This window comes from Crinia signifera, chromosome 12, assembly GCF_055691185.1.
Source record: "Crinia signifera chromosome 12, ASM5569118v1, whole genome shotgun sequence".
Classification (NCBI taxonomy): domain Eukaryota; kingdom Metazoa; phylum Chordata; class Amphibia; order Anura; family Myobatrachidae; genus Crinia; species Crinia signifera.
Window position 1 is genome coordinate 25,561,700 of NC_139228.1, and position 17,171 is coordinate 25,578,870.

General features: G+C 44.7%; 1 long non-coding RNA gene across 1 annotated transcript in view; it reads right to left on the bottom strand.

Annotated features, from left to right (window-relative positions):
* Positions 1-17,171, bottom strand: part of LOC146050242 (uncharacterized) — a 317,857-nt gene that overhangs the window by 267,878 nt on the left and 32,808 nt on the right. The window contains exon 2 of the long non-coding RNA XR_014466285.1: positions 13,013-13,094. This is a non-coding gene — a long non-coding RNA (uncharacterized LOC146050242). The remainder of the gene's footprint in view (positions 1-13,012; positions 13,095-17,171) is intronic.

A 17,171-nucleotide genomic window follows, 5' to 3' on the forward strand; every position in this document is an offset into this window, starting at 1 on the left:
TACATGGCAGGTTCCCGCTGTGCTTAGGTTCATGCTCAGTCCCTCACCCCCAGGGGACTGACGTTTTAGGTCTGCTTTATAATAGGTCATCTTTGGCCGCATGTGCCTTCGTGTCTTATTAAAGCTCCATGTTCTCTGTAGTAGCATTGCTTCCGTCCTAGTTGTATTTGATCCTTTTTTTCTGATTGCAGATCCTCCAACATCTGAGCAAGATACAGCGCAAGTTGCATGTGCTCCTAAAGATCAGGGATCCAGCCCAGTAATGCTTGCACAGACCTTCCAGCAAGTCATGGGGAAAAGGGAAAAAAATTAACCAATTTCCAAAAAAAAAAAAAAGAAAACGGAAAAATATTGTAGCTATAAAAAAGGCCGATAACATGCCAAAGCCTAAGAGGAGAAGACGCAAATCAAAAGTTCTTTCTCTGGGGAGCATAAAAATCCTGCTAGTACTTCAGGAAGATGAAGCATAAGAAGCAGAAGCATTAGAATCTGTGCCATTTGTTCCTGTACAGACTAAGGAGTTGCTCTTTACACCTGTACAAGTTGATCTTCCAAGTGCCCCACCATCCAAGGACAAGAAATGACGCTAGAAACCAGCTGAGCAGATCGCTTCAGAGAAAAAGTTACATGCAGATTGTGAGCTAGAACTGTAGGTCTTCACTGCTGAAGAGAAACCTCTTGGACCTAGTGAGACCTATAAAAGATGCAATAGGAAACCAGCAGAACAGACCTCTCCAGAGAAAGTGCTGAGTGTAGACTGTGAGCTAGAACTGATGGTCATCACTGCTGAAGAGAAACCTCTTGGACCCAGTGAGACCAAGAAAAGATGCAACAAGAAACCATCAGAACAGACCGCTCCAGAGAAAGTGCTGAGTGCAGACTGTGAGCTAGACCTGCCGGTCATCACTGCTGAAGAGAAACCGCCTGGACCCATTGAGACCAAGAAAAGGCACAAAAGGAAACCAGCAAAACAGACCTCTCCAGAAACAAAAGTTGAGCGCACAATGTGAGCTAGAACTGTCGGTCATCACTGCTGAAGAGAAACCTCTTGGATCCAGTGAGATCTAGAAAAAAATGCAACAAGAAGCCATCAGAACAGACCTCTCCATTGAAAGTGCTGAGAGCAGATTGTGAGCTACAACTGCCGGTCATCACTGCTGAAAAGAAACCTGTTGTACACAGTGAGACCAAGAAAAGGCACAAAAGGAAACCAGCAGAATAGACCTCTCCAGAGAAAAAGTTGAGCACACAATGTGAGCTAGAACTGAGGACCAGCACTGCAGAAGAGAAAACTCTTGTACTCACTGAACTTTCTGATCCCTTGAACCTAGTTAAGGAAGAGCAGATGTAAAATGTAATGAGAACATGCCTTCCTTAACCTCTGAGCTGGAATGCCTTAGTGTTGGTCAGTCACAAAGTGAAATTCTGGATATCTGCAGCCACTGCAACTTTAGCAGCTGGGGAAATCGAGATCATCCTCACCCTGTCCGTGGCCTGGTGTCCCCTAGTCATTAGCAGATACAGAGATCATCCTGACCCTGTCCGTGGCCTGGTGTCCCCTAGTCATTAGCAGATCTAAAGATCATCCTGACCCTGTCTGTGGCCTGGTGTATCCTAGTCATTAGTAGGTGACACTGTACCTGTATCAGTTTCCTGGTATTCCTGCCTACCCCACAAGATGATGATCCCATTACCTCCAATGATCATTATTTTCATTAGAGCTATTAACAGAATTTGTATTGCAGAGGGCAGGTGCTGTCCTAGTGATGTAACTCCTTTCTTCTGTTCTATCTCTTAGGTGAATTGGATAATATGTCTGGCACAGAGAAGATCGGTTTCCTGGAGGAGATCAGAAAGCGGTACATGTCCCTGAAGTGTGAAGTGGCTGCGATAAGACAGGAGGCGCTTTGATATACAGAACAAAGGCCGAAGAGGTGAGACTCGCTGTGTTTCCTCCTTGTGTTCACAGGACGGAGCTTCTGGCTACAAGGGAAGAACATATAGATGCTGGGGAGACTCTGAGCAATCTCCTCTGTGTCATTCATGATATAGTCTATGGGAGTATTCAATCTTGGCCAATATTTTCGACAGGAGAGAATACTGGCCATCCATATTCATCCCGGCCGTTTTCGTCTGGGATTCGCCTATGCAGATTCGACTTTGTTTAAAGTTGAATCTGCATTGTATAAAATGGCCACATTGTCGACTTTTGGAATCTATTCCAACAGTTGGAAAAACGGACCTGACGTTGAATAAGTAGAATGTAAATTTGACCTAATCTTGTCAGAAACACATGACATTACCACCTGTTGGAAATATCATCCAGGATTGAATACCCCTATATGACGGCTATTGATGACTCTGCATGTGGGTGCTCACAAACATTATAGGGTTCGGTCATCAGGATGCAGATACCCCCCTCCCATATAATAACATAGCTGTGGCTCATTTCTGTATATAATGCTGTTATACTAACTTGTCTTTATTCCCACCAACAGTGCACAATACAAGAGGATCCATGTACTCCTGGCTTTCAGATTCTGGAATGAGTTCCTCATCCTCTTCTCTCTGCAAAACCCACAGGCATTAGTGTGAAGGCGATACATGCCACCTCCTGCTCCCAGTGGCAGATGCCATGGGCAGGGTCATTGACAGGTCGTCCATGCCATGGTAAAATGGAGGGTCTGTGGCCTCCAGGAGGGGCATGGCTATATCCCCATGAAAAATATAAACAAGAGGGAGAGATCAGCTCCCACTGAGAAGCGTGTGCTGAGCTGGGGAGAGAGGCTGTGCTACAGCGGCAGCCTGTCCCCTCTTTCCCCACTGCCCAGCTCTCTGCAACGGGGAAGCGGGACCCGGGACCCTCCTGGTCTTATCCTATCGTAATTGGCCACACCCCTTAAGCACAGGCCCCTACCCCTGCATTCCCCCTGTAGGTCCTTCACACCCCAGTCCATCACCACAGCGGCACCAATATTGAGTGCAAAGCCCGGCTTGCTTTTCAATTAGAGTAATATTAATGCTGTTTTAAATTAATCAATTCTAAAATACCAATTAGTAAATCCCAATATTTACATTAATTCCATGTACAATAAGACTTTGTTTTCCTTTTACCTTTCTCAGGAACCCTTTCTACAAGGAATTATTTTCTCCTGGACTTCTGTTGGGTCTTAGAAATAAAGAAAGGTATCTATGTTCCACAAAGTAATGGCCTTTGCAGGAAGGAAATTATTGTTTCACTAAGTTTCCATTGGATGTACATGAAGTGATTTATGACAATAGAGTTCCATTGATCTCTGTTTTTTAGGAACTGGTTTGTTGAGTGTATCTGTCAAGTCTGACAAATGTTCGATCAGTGCATATTATGTGCGGCTAATGTGAAGTCATTGTCACAGTGCTCCACAGATTATGCTTTGCCAGTTAGAAAGGCCTGGCTTTAGGATAGCCATAAGGTATTATGGAATGTAAAAGGATACAGGACAACGGATTACTCATATTCCATATAGGAGAAATTTAGGGGCATACTTCATACTTGCCTATTCAACCAAAGAACGCGAGAGACTCCCAATTCTTCGAGTAGTCCCCCATATCTCTTCAAGAGTAGGCGACCTATTAACCCCCCCACCCACATTTCCAGTGATGGGAACGGGTGACTGTTGTGCTGGCTGCTGCTGCCTATGGTAATGCAGCAGGAAGCATCCAGTGAGGGCTCCAGGGGTCACGGCTGCTTCACATTTTAGAAATTAAATAGAGGAACCGTACAAACTGCCACCAACTGCCATTCCAAACTGAATCACGGGCAGTTGGTGTGGCTCCCCTATTTGAATTTTGAACTGTGCTGTAGCTCCACCCCTGGAACCGGCACTGGAGGTGTCTGATGACAGTAGACGTCTCCTGCATGCATTGTTGATCCATGCTACGTCCTAGGTCATGCATTCCGGTCGCTGCAACTCCAACCAAGAGGATGTTGGTTTTATATGCACATTCTTGGCCTGATTCTTGTTCATTCGGAATGGGGCTAATTTAGCCTCGTTCCAATGTTTGGCGGTCAACAGAAGGCTTCGGGGAGATACACACCAGCCGGGCAGTTCATTGTAGGGAGGGAGGGCCGGGGGAGGTGAAGTCGCTGGACCATCGGCACAGCATTTTATGGGTATCCCCCTAGATATATATATATATATAATTATTTGTATTCCTCATCCATATTTCTCATTCATATCATCATTATTGCATTCTGGAGATAAATAAAACTGTATTTGGTGGAGGATGTGGCAGAAGAATACAGTATTCATCCTCACCCTAAATTATGGAGTTCCATATGTTAATCTGTACTGTTGTAGACAGAGTTTTTCTAATTGCATATCCAGCTAAGAAACATTGTTGTTAATGATTAATATATTTTTGGAGAATTGATATCAGGTTGGATGTTCTTTTTCTTTTGGATACAAGCATCACTTTCGCTACACAGAAGCTGAAGGTCCAATCAGTTGATCCATTTTCTATTCTGTTTTATGACCTTGATTCCTGTAATTAATGGGCACAATTGAAGAAGACGTATTGCAATATTAATGCGCTATTGGCTTTTCTGTCACTGAAAGCGTTAAGTACAGGGTGAGAACTCTTGTCAGTGATTTGGAAACCATGCATTTATGGTTCTTTGGTAGTAACAAGACTCCTGAAATGACAGCAGCAGTATGGTAGTAATTCCATGTAAATTACATTCTTAATGATCTGTGTCCATAGCCTCCAAATGCTGCGTTTTCTTCACTAGCTGTAATGCCTCGGTCCCATTGACATCCAGCAGAGTTGCATTGTTAACACATACCTACCAATTTAAAGAAAAATATAGCGTTCCTGCACTTAGCCACTTTAATCAATATTATATGTGACCCGATAGCCACCTTTTATTGCCTTTGAATGTACTTTAGGTGCAATTGTATATCTCACAAACAAGCCACTTACCGCAAACAGAAAAGTGTCAACAAATTAGTAAAATAACAAGGAAAATAAATGTTTTACCATTGCGCCTCTTTGTCTTTCCTCTCCCTTGTATACATGATGGGAGTCGTGTTGCAGATCGAAGGAAGGATGTACGGCAAATTCATACTCGATTCCCGAACCATCAGTGGCGTAACTGTGGGCCCGCAGAACCCGTGGCGGGGGGGGAGACGCTGAGTAGGTGAGGGCACTGGGGGTCTGCGGGGCTATTGCTGTGCAGCACTGCCATTGGGACCTACTTACCTCCCCCCCTCGCTGGGACCCGGAGACCTACTTTTCTGAGCCGGTCACGGCGCTGCTAGTGTCTTCTGATCTGCCTAATGAAAAATGACCTTCACAAAATGTCCGCCCCCATACAGCAGACACCTTATGGTCTGCTGTTAGGGGCAGACATTTTTATGAAGGTCATTCTTCATTGGGAGAATCACTGGGACCGCAGACATGTAGCCACAGATGTGCAAGGCAGGGCTGGGTGGGGGTGGGGGGGCTGCAGGCTGAATTTCCCGGTGGTGGGCCGCCGACTGAAATTCCGGGGGGGGGGGGGTGCTGATTTTGGAGTTACGCCACTGATAACCATCGAACAGTTTTTGCTGTCTGTGCCAATGGGCCTTATTCTAGTTCACTCTTTCTGACAAAATCCTTCTTAGATGGACAAAACCATGTGCCATGTGCACTGCAGGGGGGCAGATGTAAAATAACCGATTGGCTTCATGAGCAATATCATTAACAATTCCGGCTGAACTCCCTCCATACATGCAGTCTTTAATGATATAGTCAAATTGAGCTGCATGTATAGACAATGGAGGATTTCATTAGCGACCTGCGGGAGCGCGCATCATTAACAATATTGAGCATACACACTAGACAATATTACAAACAATATTGAACAGAAGGCCCAAAATGAGTGAGATCAATTGTAATATCACTTAGAGCAGTGGTCCTCAACTGCGGTCTTCAAGGCACACCAAAAGCCCAGGATTTATGGCTATCCCTGCTTATTCACAAATAGTATAATCAAGCTGACTAATGTATAAATGAAGTAACCCGTGCCTAAACCTGCAGAGCCGGCCCTAGCCTAAATGATGCCCTCCTGCAAGATTTTGGCTGGTGCCCCCTAGCACCGCCACTAGTTCCGCCTCTGACCCTGCTCCCCTTTCCCAGCACCATCAACCCTCATCATAGCAGTCATCATTTTGGTGCTCCTACCCGCAATATTTTAAATAGAAACAGTGCACACATTTGGTGCGCAGCCCAAACAGGGGTGTGTTCTTGCTGGGAAGGGGCATGGCCACACAATTTTACCCCCAATTCAAATTATGCCACACAGTAGTGCAACTTTTTCACATTATATCATGCGATGGTGTCCCTTATTCACGTTACATCACACTGTAGTACCACTTTACCTTATATACATTACTCCTCACATTATTCACATTATACCCTTAGAAAAAAATCCTGAGAAAATATTGTATTTTAACTACCTCCATGGCCACACTGCAACCCAGCACAAAGCAGTGTGTGCTGGGCAGAGGAGAAGAGCTGCAGCTGCTGCTGTCACTTAAGGGGAGGGGGCCCGGGGCCCACACTGGGCCCTCCCATCAGACTTTGGCCTGGGTAATTTGTACCCCCTACCCCTTTCTCTCGGCACCCCTGATAATACCACACAGTAATGCCCCTTACACATGACACACATTATTAACCCCTTCCCGACATTGCCTTTTATGTTAATTATTTTTTTTTTCCTCCTTGCGTTCAAATAAGCGTAACTTTTTTAATTTTCCGGCTATATAGACACATGAGGGCTTTTTTTTTGCGGGACAAGTTGTACTTTGTAATGGTACCATTTACTATACCGTATAATATTCTGGGGAATCAGGAAATAATTCAATGTGGGGTAAAAAAAAAAAAAACGCCATTCCACAATTTTGCGCTGGTTATGGTTTTTTTGGAGTTCATAGTTCGTTTAAAATGATGGGTTATCTTTATTCTATGGGTCGTTACGATTCTGGTGATACCAAACTTATATAGTTTTCGTTATGTTTTACCACTAAAAAAAAAAATCGCAACTTTTACGGTTTTTCTAATTTGCGTCGCGTCGCCATGTTCTGCGGCTTATAACTTTTTTATTTTTCCACCTACGGACCTGGGTGAGGGCTCATTTTTTGCGGGCTGAAGTGTACTTTTTAATTAATTTAATTATGGGATATGGGCGACTTTCTGATCTCTTTTAGTTATTTTTTTTTGGGTACGCGATGCGACCAAAAAACGTAGTTTTGGCGTTTGGAATTATTTTCCGTTTACGCCTTTAACCGTGCGGGATAACTAATGTTATATTTTAATAGATCGGACTTTTAGGAACGCGGCGATACCAAATATGTTTATTTTTTTATTTTTTATTTATTTTTATTTGTGAAATGGGGAAAGGGGGGTGATTTGAACTTTTAATATTTTTTTTTTTTTTTAAACTTATTTTTTTTTTTTTTTTTACTTTTACTACAAGGCCCCCTAGTGTACTTGACCACTAGGGGGCGCGATCGCCTGTACTAGGTTCAGCCATAGAGCTCTATGGCTGAACGTAGTGATTTTCAGCACTTTCTATTACATCCTGCCTCAGGCAGGATGTAATAGGAATACTGACACGGCCAGCACAGGGGTCTACATTAGACCCCTGGCTACCATGGCAACCGATCGGCACCCTCTGATCTCGCCGCGGGGGGCCCCGATCGGCGCCGGAGGGGGGCGCCCCCCCCTCCGATCAGCTATTTAAGCACTGCGGTCGCTTTGCCCGCGGTGCTTAAAGGGTTAAACGGCCACGATCGGTGAACTCGCCGCTCGTGGCCGTGAGAGCAGGGACCTGGCTGTAATATACAGCCATTACCTGCTCTCTTTCAAGCCAGCTCACTTCGTGAGCTGGCTTGATTCCCCCTCAACCGACATATGACGTAAATGTACGTCATATGTCGGGAAGGGGTTAATGTCCTTATAACCATAATGCCCCTTACACATTAAGCCAACATTATTAATGCCCTTCATACACATAATGACACATAATGCCCATTACACATATGTTGCACATTATTAATGGCCTTATACACATGACACACATAATGCCTGTTACACATATGTTGCACATTATTAATGCATTTATACATGACACACATAATGCCCCTTACACATATGCCGAACACTATTGCACAACCAATCCACCCGCAGACAGCAGCTAACACTGTGACCTCTGCTTGGATACAGATGTTTCCTCATACATCTTGTCTCAATAGGCCATGCAGCTCCTGGCCAGTTCTGCTAACATTGGGTGCCTTTTTTGCTGAAAATTCGTCTTATTTGCATTGTTATGACCAGCACACACAAGGAGCTTCCAATTATTAAAATGATATGCAGCATGCCTATATTCTGTGTGCGACTGTGGCTGTACCTGCATAAGGAATGCTATGTTACAGTGATTTCCATGAATACACTATTTCATATGCAGATACAGCCTCACTCACACACCGAATATAGGCATGCTGCATATCATTTTAATCAGCAGAAGCTGCTGATGGCCTTAGGCATTCTAAATGCCCTAGGCAATTGCCTAGTTTGCCTATGCCTAAGGCCAGCCCTGTAAACCTGGATAGCCAGAAAACCTAGACTGTTGGTGGGCATTGAGGACCGCAGTTAAGGACCTCTGGCTTAGAGTGTATGGGTGAGATTTAATAGGATGAGAGATTCAGAAAGTGAGAGATCTGGTAAGTAATCTCCAGTTTTTTTAAAGCGGCAATCATTTACACTTCAAAATCAAACTGGTTTTGCCGTGTAAATGATTGCCGCTTTAAAAAAACTGGAGATTTCTTACCAAATCTCTCACTTTCTGACTTTCTCATTCTATTAAATCCCACCCTATGAGTCTTAATTTTTCCTGCAAACTGGAGTTAACACTTTGCATTTGTAGTACACGCTAAACACATGCAAATAAATAAGTAAGCAGAAATCCTGGTTTCAGATGAGGAGTGTTTACCTGTGTTCTAGATGGCCTTGCCGTGTTTATTGTTCTACTGTTCCATTACAGCACATTTGACGAGTGTTACAACATTGGAATTGCTATTACCCGTGTAGGAACGCTGTATAACCACAAACCAGAAACTGGTGGCATGAGTTGATATATGTGTTACCAACTATTCCCTGTTTTTTCCTTTTTTTTTTGCTGTTGTAACAAGAACAAAATTTATAAAAGCATAAAAATGCATTCTAAACACTACACAAATGCAATGTCGTTCATGGGAGTTTTAATGCGCCATAAATACATCACAAATGCCAGTGTATAGTATACATAGCCTAAAGCTACCAAACCGCTCTGCTCTGTGGTTCTGGCTTCTGTAGACCAGTTCTGCTCTGCAAATCGGCCACTTTTGTAAGGGGTGTTAAACAGGTGACTGCGTTAAGGGTCCCTCGGGCAAAGATTTACAATCGATTTGTGTTATAGTAATCTTTGAAATTAAGAAGTGTATCCTTGCATTTCATTAAATTCCAGCTAATGAGATAACTGTCTTCCCAAGGAGCGTATGATGAAGCACTGATGTCATAAAGCATGAATTATTCCTGCAAGGTTAAACAGTGGAACTAACTCGTGTTACCACTGAAGCCCCTACCAGCAGTTAAATTAACTGACATAAATACCATTAAATCTGTCTTTATTCTAGTCTCAGACGATGCTTCTCCTTACACCCCGGCTTTCAGTTTGTATAAGTCATTTTCGCACATTATTGCATGGACCATTTGGTCGTTAAAGAATTTCCACTGTTAAAAAAAAAAAAAGGTCTGAAAAATGTGCACACAAGGAGACGTGTAATGTACTTTTAATCTGTTGCTTGGGGGGCAAATTTTTAAAAAGGAGATCAGAATATTGACACAGAATTGCGCATTATGAATATTACTTTGGTACTTCCTCATCTTTGCGGCCACCACTACGCCAGTCACGTCAGCCGCTACGTAAGCATTTGTCCGCTCGTGGCCTCGCTTCACTCGCCGCGCTTCGGGCTCGTTGGCTCGCTCGCCACAATTTTACTTAAGGTAATACATGGTGACGGGGACACAGGAGGGTGGCGTGGACCCAGGGTGGTGGAGTGGGCCCCCGTTGGTGGCCTGAGTACGTAAGTTCTGCAGCGTAAGCGGTGGCCGCAAAGATGAGGAAGTCCCATTACTTTTGTAATGTAGGTGGCGGAAGGTATATAGAAGAGTAGTGAGTTACAGGTGAATAGGCCAGCTCACTTTTATCATGGTATCTTGCACTTCGAAAATGACTAGAATGCTCTGCATTTGATATTGACATACATACAGAAGGCCGAGGGCCTCTCCCTCTGCCCACAATGCTATTTCCATGTATACATTTAATCCACTCATGTTTTTTTAGTCTAGGACTCCACGTATAAATGGGAATGAGACTCAAGGAAGGTTGACATACATTGGGTCGACCACTGAAGGACATATCTTAGGTCGACACCTGAAATAGGTAAACATGACTAGGATCGACAGGTCGATACAAGCATTAGGTCGACAGTGGGAAGCTAGACAATCAAAAGGTGGCAAAACTCAATGTTTTTAGGCACCAATCAGCCTAGGTATGCCGTAGTTTACTCCGGATGGCCGTATGATATGGACCCTCGGGTCTAGTAAATTGGCATCCGACAAGGCAAACCCTGGACCCGTCATGCCTTCAAAAAAGGGGTGAAACACATCAATTTTGCAGAACGGTGCAAAGTGTCACCCCCCAAACCGTGCAGCGTGTCCATCATGTTGTGGTTGACTCCGGGGCTGAGAACGATATCACAAGTGTCCTACGGCACACGTGCCAATCGCCATCGGATTTGTACGTATGTACAGTTCTCACAACCTATCCATCTGTCTACCCTTCAGTCATTCCTTCCGTCAGAGTTGCCTTTGTTCCCTATTCATCTAGAGCTTTTTGACTTCAAACCAGCCACCTCTGTACCCCCAGTCTCCCACCTGCTAACTTCTGTAATCTTATATAAAGAAGAACACGTTTCTCAGTTTATTAACAAGTCTGTTTGTTTTTTTCAATGTGCTAACTGGAGGTATTCGGTGATAACTGGGTTGATAAATATTCAGGCAAAGATTATATCCCATTATAACGAGGCGGCTTAAAGGGTTCATGCATTTTGTAAGAGGCATTTAGATGAATTGCTGTAATTAGCATTGATGAGAAGGCTGTTTGGAGCTGAATTACCTTGCACAAGTTCATAGTGAACTACTGGAAATGAACAGAGGGCCGGACCCATCGCTCGGAGAGCCGTTCAATTTGGCCACCGCAGATAATTGGATAATCATTTCCACAAAGCTCTCGGAGGGCTTGTCAATGTCATTTTTCTTCTTAATGTTGGACACCGACCTTGACATCTCCTACATATTTTTGTGCGGACAATAACTGAAAATATTTGTGTCATTGCAAAATGTTCTTCCTGTACGTACAGTAGGCATGAATGGAGAGGAGACTCCAAAAGCAATTTCTGCTGAGGCGTATATTTTATACTACAATATTCCTGATGGATCCTTACTGTGATCTCGCTATAATTAGTCTAGGCCCCGGGTGTCTGCCACCCCAGGGGTGCAATATGGTGAAGGTGAATTCACTTACAATTAACATCTTCCGTGCCTATGTCTTCTGATCTTCCATCCCCATGATGCAGACTGCCTATTCAACTGTGCATGAATGGGATATATACGGATGACTGGCGGTCACGATACCGGCGGTCAAAATACAGATGCCAGCACCCCGAGGAATCCCAAGTATATAGTTACCTTCCCCCTGTCCCCTCCCCCTCCACTCAAACCTGCCTTCCAGAAGCCTAAACCTAACCCTCTCCTCTAGTGCCTTACCCAAACCCCCACCTTACCGCCTCGCAGACTAAGCCTTATCCCCCCACTTGCATTCTAACCCTAAGTCTCCCCACTAGTGCCTAAATCTAACCCCCATTCCTTCCCCGGCCTGACCCTAACATCCCCACCATACTCACCGATCGGTATGCAGGCTGTTGGGATTCCGGTGACATCCTGACCCTTTTGTGATCTGGCGCCGGTCTTCTGAAGGCAGCCATGATGCCGGCATTGGTATACTAAATGCTGGCATCCTGACCGCCATGATGCTGACTGCATCCTACACAGACCGCTGTATTTTGGTTCCAATTCATCATCGTGTTTCAGTTTTGGGAAAACCGCCCATAAGTGTTTCGGGTCAGATTTGGTTTAAAATCCATTAAAAGCCAAATAAATATTGATTTAAAAAAAGTTTGATTTTTAAATCTGATTTCTGAACTGACAACATACCCAAGCCAGGACTCCAATCGGAAACCCCAAAGTGATATTGATCTGGGACTTCAGCTGGGAACCCCTAAATTCTGGTGTATACTTAATTCAGGAGAACCATACCATAAATCTCTAATTTGGAGTCATACTAGGGAAACACGGGTCTGTCTCATTAATGAAAACACAGATTGCATGCAGGGAAAATAGGGATAACTTGGGTTATACATTAAAATCTAGTAGTGATATACATACTGTATGATAATGTCATAGGAGACTTATTTGGGTCCATAAAACTTTTTTGCTTCAGCTCCCAACTGTCACTTTTTTACCACATGACAGGAGCTGATTGTTGATAAATGAGCCCCATAATATCTTATTAACATCTGACTGTAGGTCTAATGATATTCACCTTTATATATGAAATAATTCTTACTTTGTGTAACACCAGTACAAAATCAATACTTAGGGGTAAATATACTAGAAAGAGATTTGTAGAAGTGAAATAGGTTGCCTATAGCAACCAATAAGATTCTATCTTCTATTAGGAGCTAGATAAATAGATAGAATCTGCTTGGTTACTAGGGGCAACATCTCTCACTTGCAAAAACTCTCACATTAGTAAATTTACCCCTAACTGTCTTTCGGGAAAACCCATTTCATGAGACAACTAATATTTCATGGCACTTTAGGTACTCACTGGATTTCTTCTTGCTTCTTCTATAGTGCGCTTGTTTTTTAGCTCCTCCCCCTTCAATCGTATAAGCGCAGCCGTATGTGACCTTTAATAGACCTTTAATAGAAAAAAAACAGGTCACAATTCACCTCACAAGTATTGAGTATTAGAATATGTATGAGTGTTATTATATAAATATATATATAAATATATATAATTTTATTCATACAATAAAGTAACAAATATTTTTGACACCAAACTGAAAATATAAAAAAATATATATAAAAATAAGATGGTTACTAAATAAGCGTCACTGACATTTGTTATATAGATTCAAATAAATAATTTGTGTTAAAAAAAAAAAGATTCAATTCCCTATATAACGTTACAGGTCATTATGATGAATAAAAAGGTTTGCTTGCCAATTTTCACACCTATCTCCTCAAATTCAAAGGGTTAATAAATCTCTCTCTATATATATGGTGGAAACAGTATAATCAATATTCAGCAGATCTAGACCATGATTTTGCCTCTGATTAGATCACTGCCTTCCATAATTGTTCCTTATTGACATATTGATCATCCAATGAAATAGAAATATAACGCAGAACAGGGTTATGACTTACAGAGAAAAAAATCTGTCTATATTGAAATACGAAACAGACATGAATAACCATGTAACTTGGAGCAGGGGTAAATCAGATTATGGAGGAACAGATCTATAGGCACCAAGGTGTTGCACATGGGAGCCAATCAGATTCTGTCTTGTATTTCTCTATTGCATCCTAGAAAATGATGGCAAAATCTGATTGGTTGCTTTGGGCAACATCAACTCTTCATTTTTAGAAGCTTTAAATTTCCCCCTAAATCTAAACTGACATTTGACATTAAACCACACCCCCTCCATGTCAGCCACGCCACCTCTTTCTAGAGTGGTCACTTTCAGGCAGTGGCCTAACTATAAATAAAATAAATCTGCCGGGTCTGTGGCTGGGACCCGTAGATCTACTTGTCTGCGGTCCCGGCGCTCCTTCTGGCTGGCTCCTGCTAACGAAAAATGACCATCACAAAATGGCTGCCCCTAACAGCAGACTATTTTTGGGGATGCTAGAGGAGGCCGCCGACTCCGCTAGCATCCTCAAAAAGTGTCTGCTGTAATGGGCGGACATTTTGTGTGGGCTTTTTTCATTAGCAGGAGACAGGAGGAGCACCGGTACCGCAGACAAGTAGAGCTGTGGGTCCCGGCGGTGGCAAGCAGAGGGGTAAGGCAGGCTTGTCCCGGCAGCAGTGCAATGCATCGATAGCGCCGCAGTCCCCTAGCGCCCACACTTACTCAGCACCTTCCCGCTACCATGGGGTCTGCGGGGCTATTGTTACGCCACTGCTTTCAGGACATACTTTTTCCACCACAATGGGGGGCAGGGTCCCGGTTCCTATAGTAACCTGGGCACCGATAACCCCTGTTCTGCCTCTGATATAAAGTCTTGGAGTGTGACAGTTCTGATTTTATTCCGCTTCTCATCCAGGTGCAGTGATTGGAAAAGCTGCATTACAATTGTAAAGTGCAGCGGAATCTGCTGCACTATATAAGGAACTGTAAATAAATAAATAAATGACAGTGACTTCCGGTTATTAACCCTTTGATTGCCAACATTGTTGTGAGCGATGCGCTAAAAACGCCAGTGTCGCTCACAGCTGACCGTTTTTTTTTTTGTGTAAATAAATACATATACGGCCAAGTCAGTTAACTGAAGTTCACAGTCGCTGTGAGCGGCGCTGCCATTTTTAAGGGATATTTTGAGGATCTCTCACAGCAATGTTGGCTCTCAAAAGGTTTAAAAGGCAGTTGGTTGGGTGGGCTACCTTGTTGACAGTTATCATGTATACGAGGTTGATATGTCAACATGACTAACTGTCAACAACTTATCCCTGGTGGGACATTGTGAATCTGGCAACAGTCAAGCCTGGCGACAGGGGGGGGTCAAAGGGGACAGCTGACCCAGGCCCGACGATTTGAGGGGCCCCAGAGCCATCCGCTTCCCCCCTGCTCAGCCGTCCAACAGGCAGCTTAGATCCCTGCAGCGTCTCAGATGTGCAGCCTGCTCTGCTGCCATCTGGCAGCAGCTCAATCAGCTGCTCAGATAGCCACACTACAGTGTGTGGCTCAGGCTCCCCCCACGGAGGAATGTGGGCGGAGCTACATGGAGCTCAATGGGGGCGGGGCTACACTGAACTAAATGGGGCGGGGCTACATGGGGCGCAATGGGGGCGGGGCTACAGGTCACCCACACAGATGCTGGTGCTGCTACCTGAACAGGAAGAGAGGCAGCTCCACTTCCAGGAACTTCCAAGCAGGGATGCCCAGCCAGTAAGACTGCACCCTGCTGGTGTTTCTGAGGTAAGAGTAAGGGGTGTGTTTGCATATATGTGGGGTGGGTTAGGGGGTGGGGGGAAGAAAGGGCTAGGTAACAGCATACCAGGGTTGGAACTAGTGAGGAGAGTCAGGACTAGGCTGCGGGGGGGGGGGGGGCATGTTGTGTAATAGAGCACAGGTCGGGGCATGAGGGACAGCATAAGTATGAGAGCAAGAGCCGTGTGGTGAGGGAGCACATCAGTGTGATAGAGTGCAGGCCATGGGGTGAGGGAGTGCGTCAGTGTGATAGAGCACAGGCCGGGGGGTGAGGGAGCACATCAATTGATAGAGCGCAAGCTGCACGGTAAGGGAGCGTGCCAGAGTGATAGAACGCAGGAGGCAGGGTGAGGGAGTGCGCCAGTTTGCTAAAGCACAGAGTGCGGGGTGAGAGAGTGCATCAGTGTGATAGAACACAGGCCATGGGCGAGGGAGTGCATCAGTATGCTAAAGCGCAGACCGTGTTGTGAGGGAGCATTTCAATTGATAAAGCGCAGGGTGAGGGAGTGCGTCAGCAGTGGTGCAAGTAGAATTTTTTTCTTGGTGGTACTGATGGCCTCCACCAAAAATGGGCGTGGCAATGTGTCGTGAGGGGGCGTGGTCACACAAAGCTAGAGGAGTGACTAAATGACAATAGTGGCGTGGCATCAGGAGACAGGGAATGAGAAACAGGGAATGACTGGGGGTGGGTTGGCTTGTGCTTACAATTGTGGAGCCTGCTCTTCATGCTGTCGGCGCCGCTGATGCCTGTCAGTGTGACAGGCTAAATCAGCAGTAGCTGCATACAGCACCAATCATAACGCTGGGTGGGCGGGCTGTGGATGCATTATATTTAGACTTAAAATAAAAATAGAATTGACAGTGGGTCAGGGGGTAAGTGGTACTGCGTACCTGCAACATATTTCTTACAGGTACTCCGTACCATGCCGTACCCCCTTACTTGCAACACTGTGCGTCAGTGTGTAAAAGCACAGACCGTGGGGTGAGGGCAGTGGTGCAAGTAGAATTTTTTTCTTGGTGGTACTGATGGCCTCCACCAAAAATGGGCGTGGCAATGTGTCATGAGGGGGCGTGGTCACACAAACCTAGAGGAGTGACTAAATGACAATAGTGGTGTGGCATCAGGAGACAGGGAATAAGAAACAGGGAATGACTGGGGGTGGGTTGGTTCTTGCTTGGGGGAGAGCCGGGCAGCTTATGCTTACAATTGTGGAGCCTGCTCTTCATGCTGTCAGCGCCGCTGATGCCTGTCAGTGTGACAGGCTAAATCAGCAGTAGCTGCATACAGCACCAATCATAACGCTGGGTGGGTGGGCTGTGGATGCATTATATTTAGACTTAAAATAAAAATAGAATTGACAGTGGGTCAGGGGGTAAGTGGTACTGCGTACCTGCAACATATTTCTTACAGGTACTCCGTACCACGCCGTACCCCCTTACTTGCAACACTGGGTGAGGGAGTACATCAATGTGATAGAGCGCACCACTCCAGTAATGGGCATGCGCTAACAATTTATGTCCCAGCAAAGGGAGGGGGGGGGGGTTTGATAGTGTTTGAGGGGGCCCTCGGAGATATCAATGTATGGGGCCCCAAAATTTCTGTTGCCGGCCCTGGCAACAGTTTAAGAATGTCAACCTGGTGCCTTTTGATACTTTGAACCATGTCGATGTTCTGATGTCAACAGATAACATTTGATCTGCAAATTGCACATTACCGCTATACCTTAAACTGGATGTTCAAACTTTTACATCTGGCTGTGAAATGTATTGGCC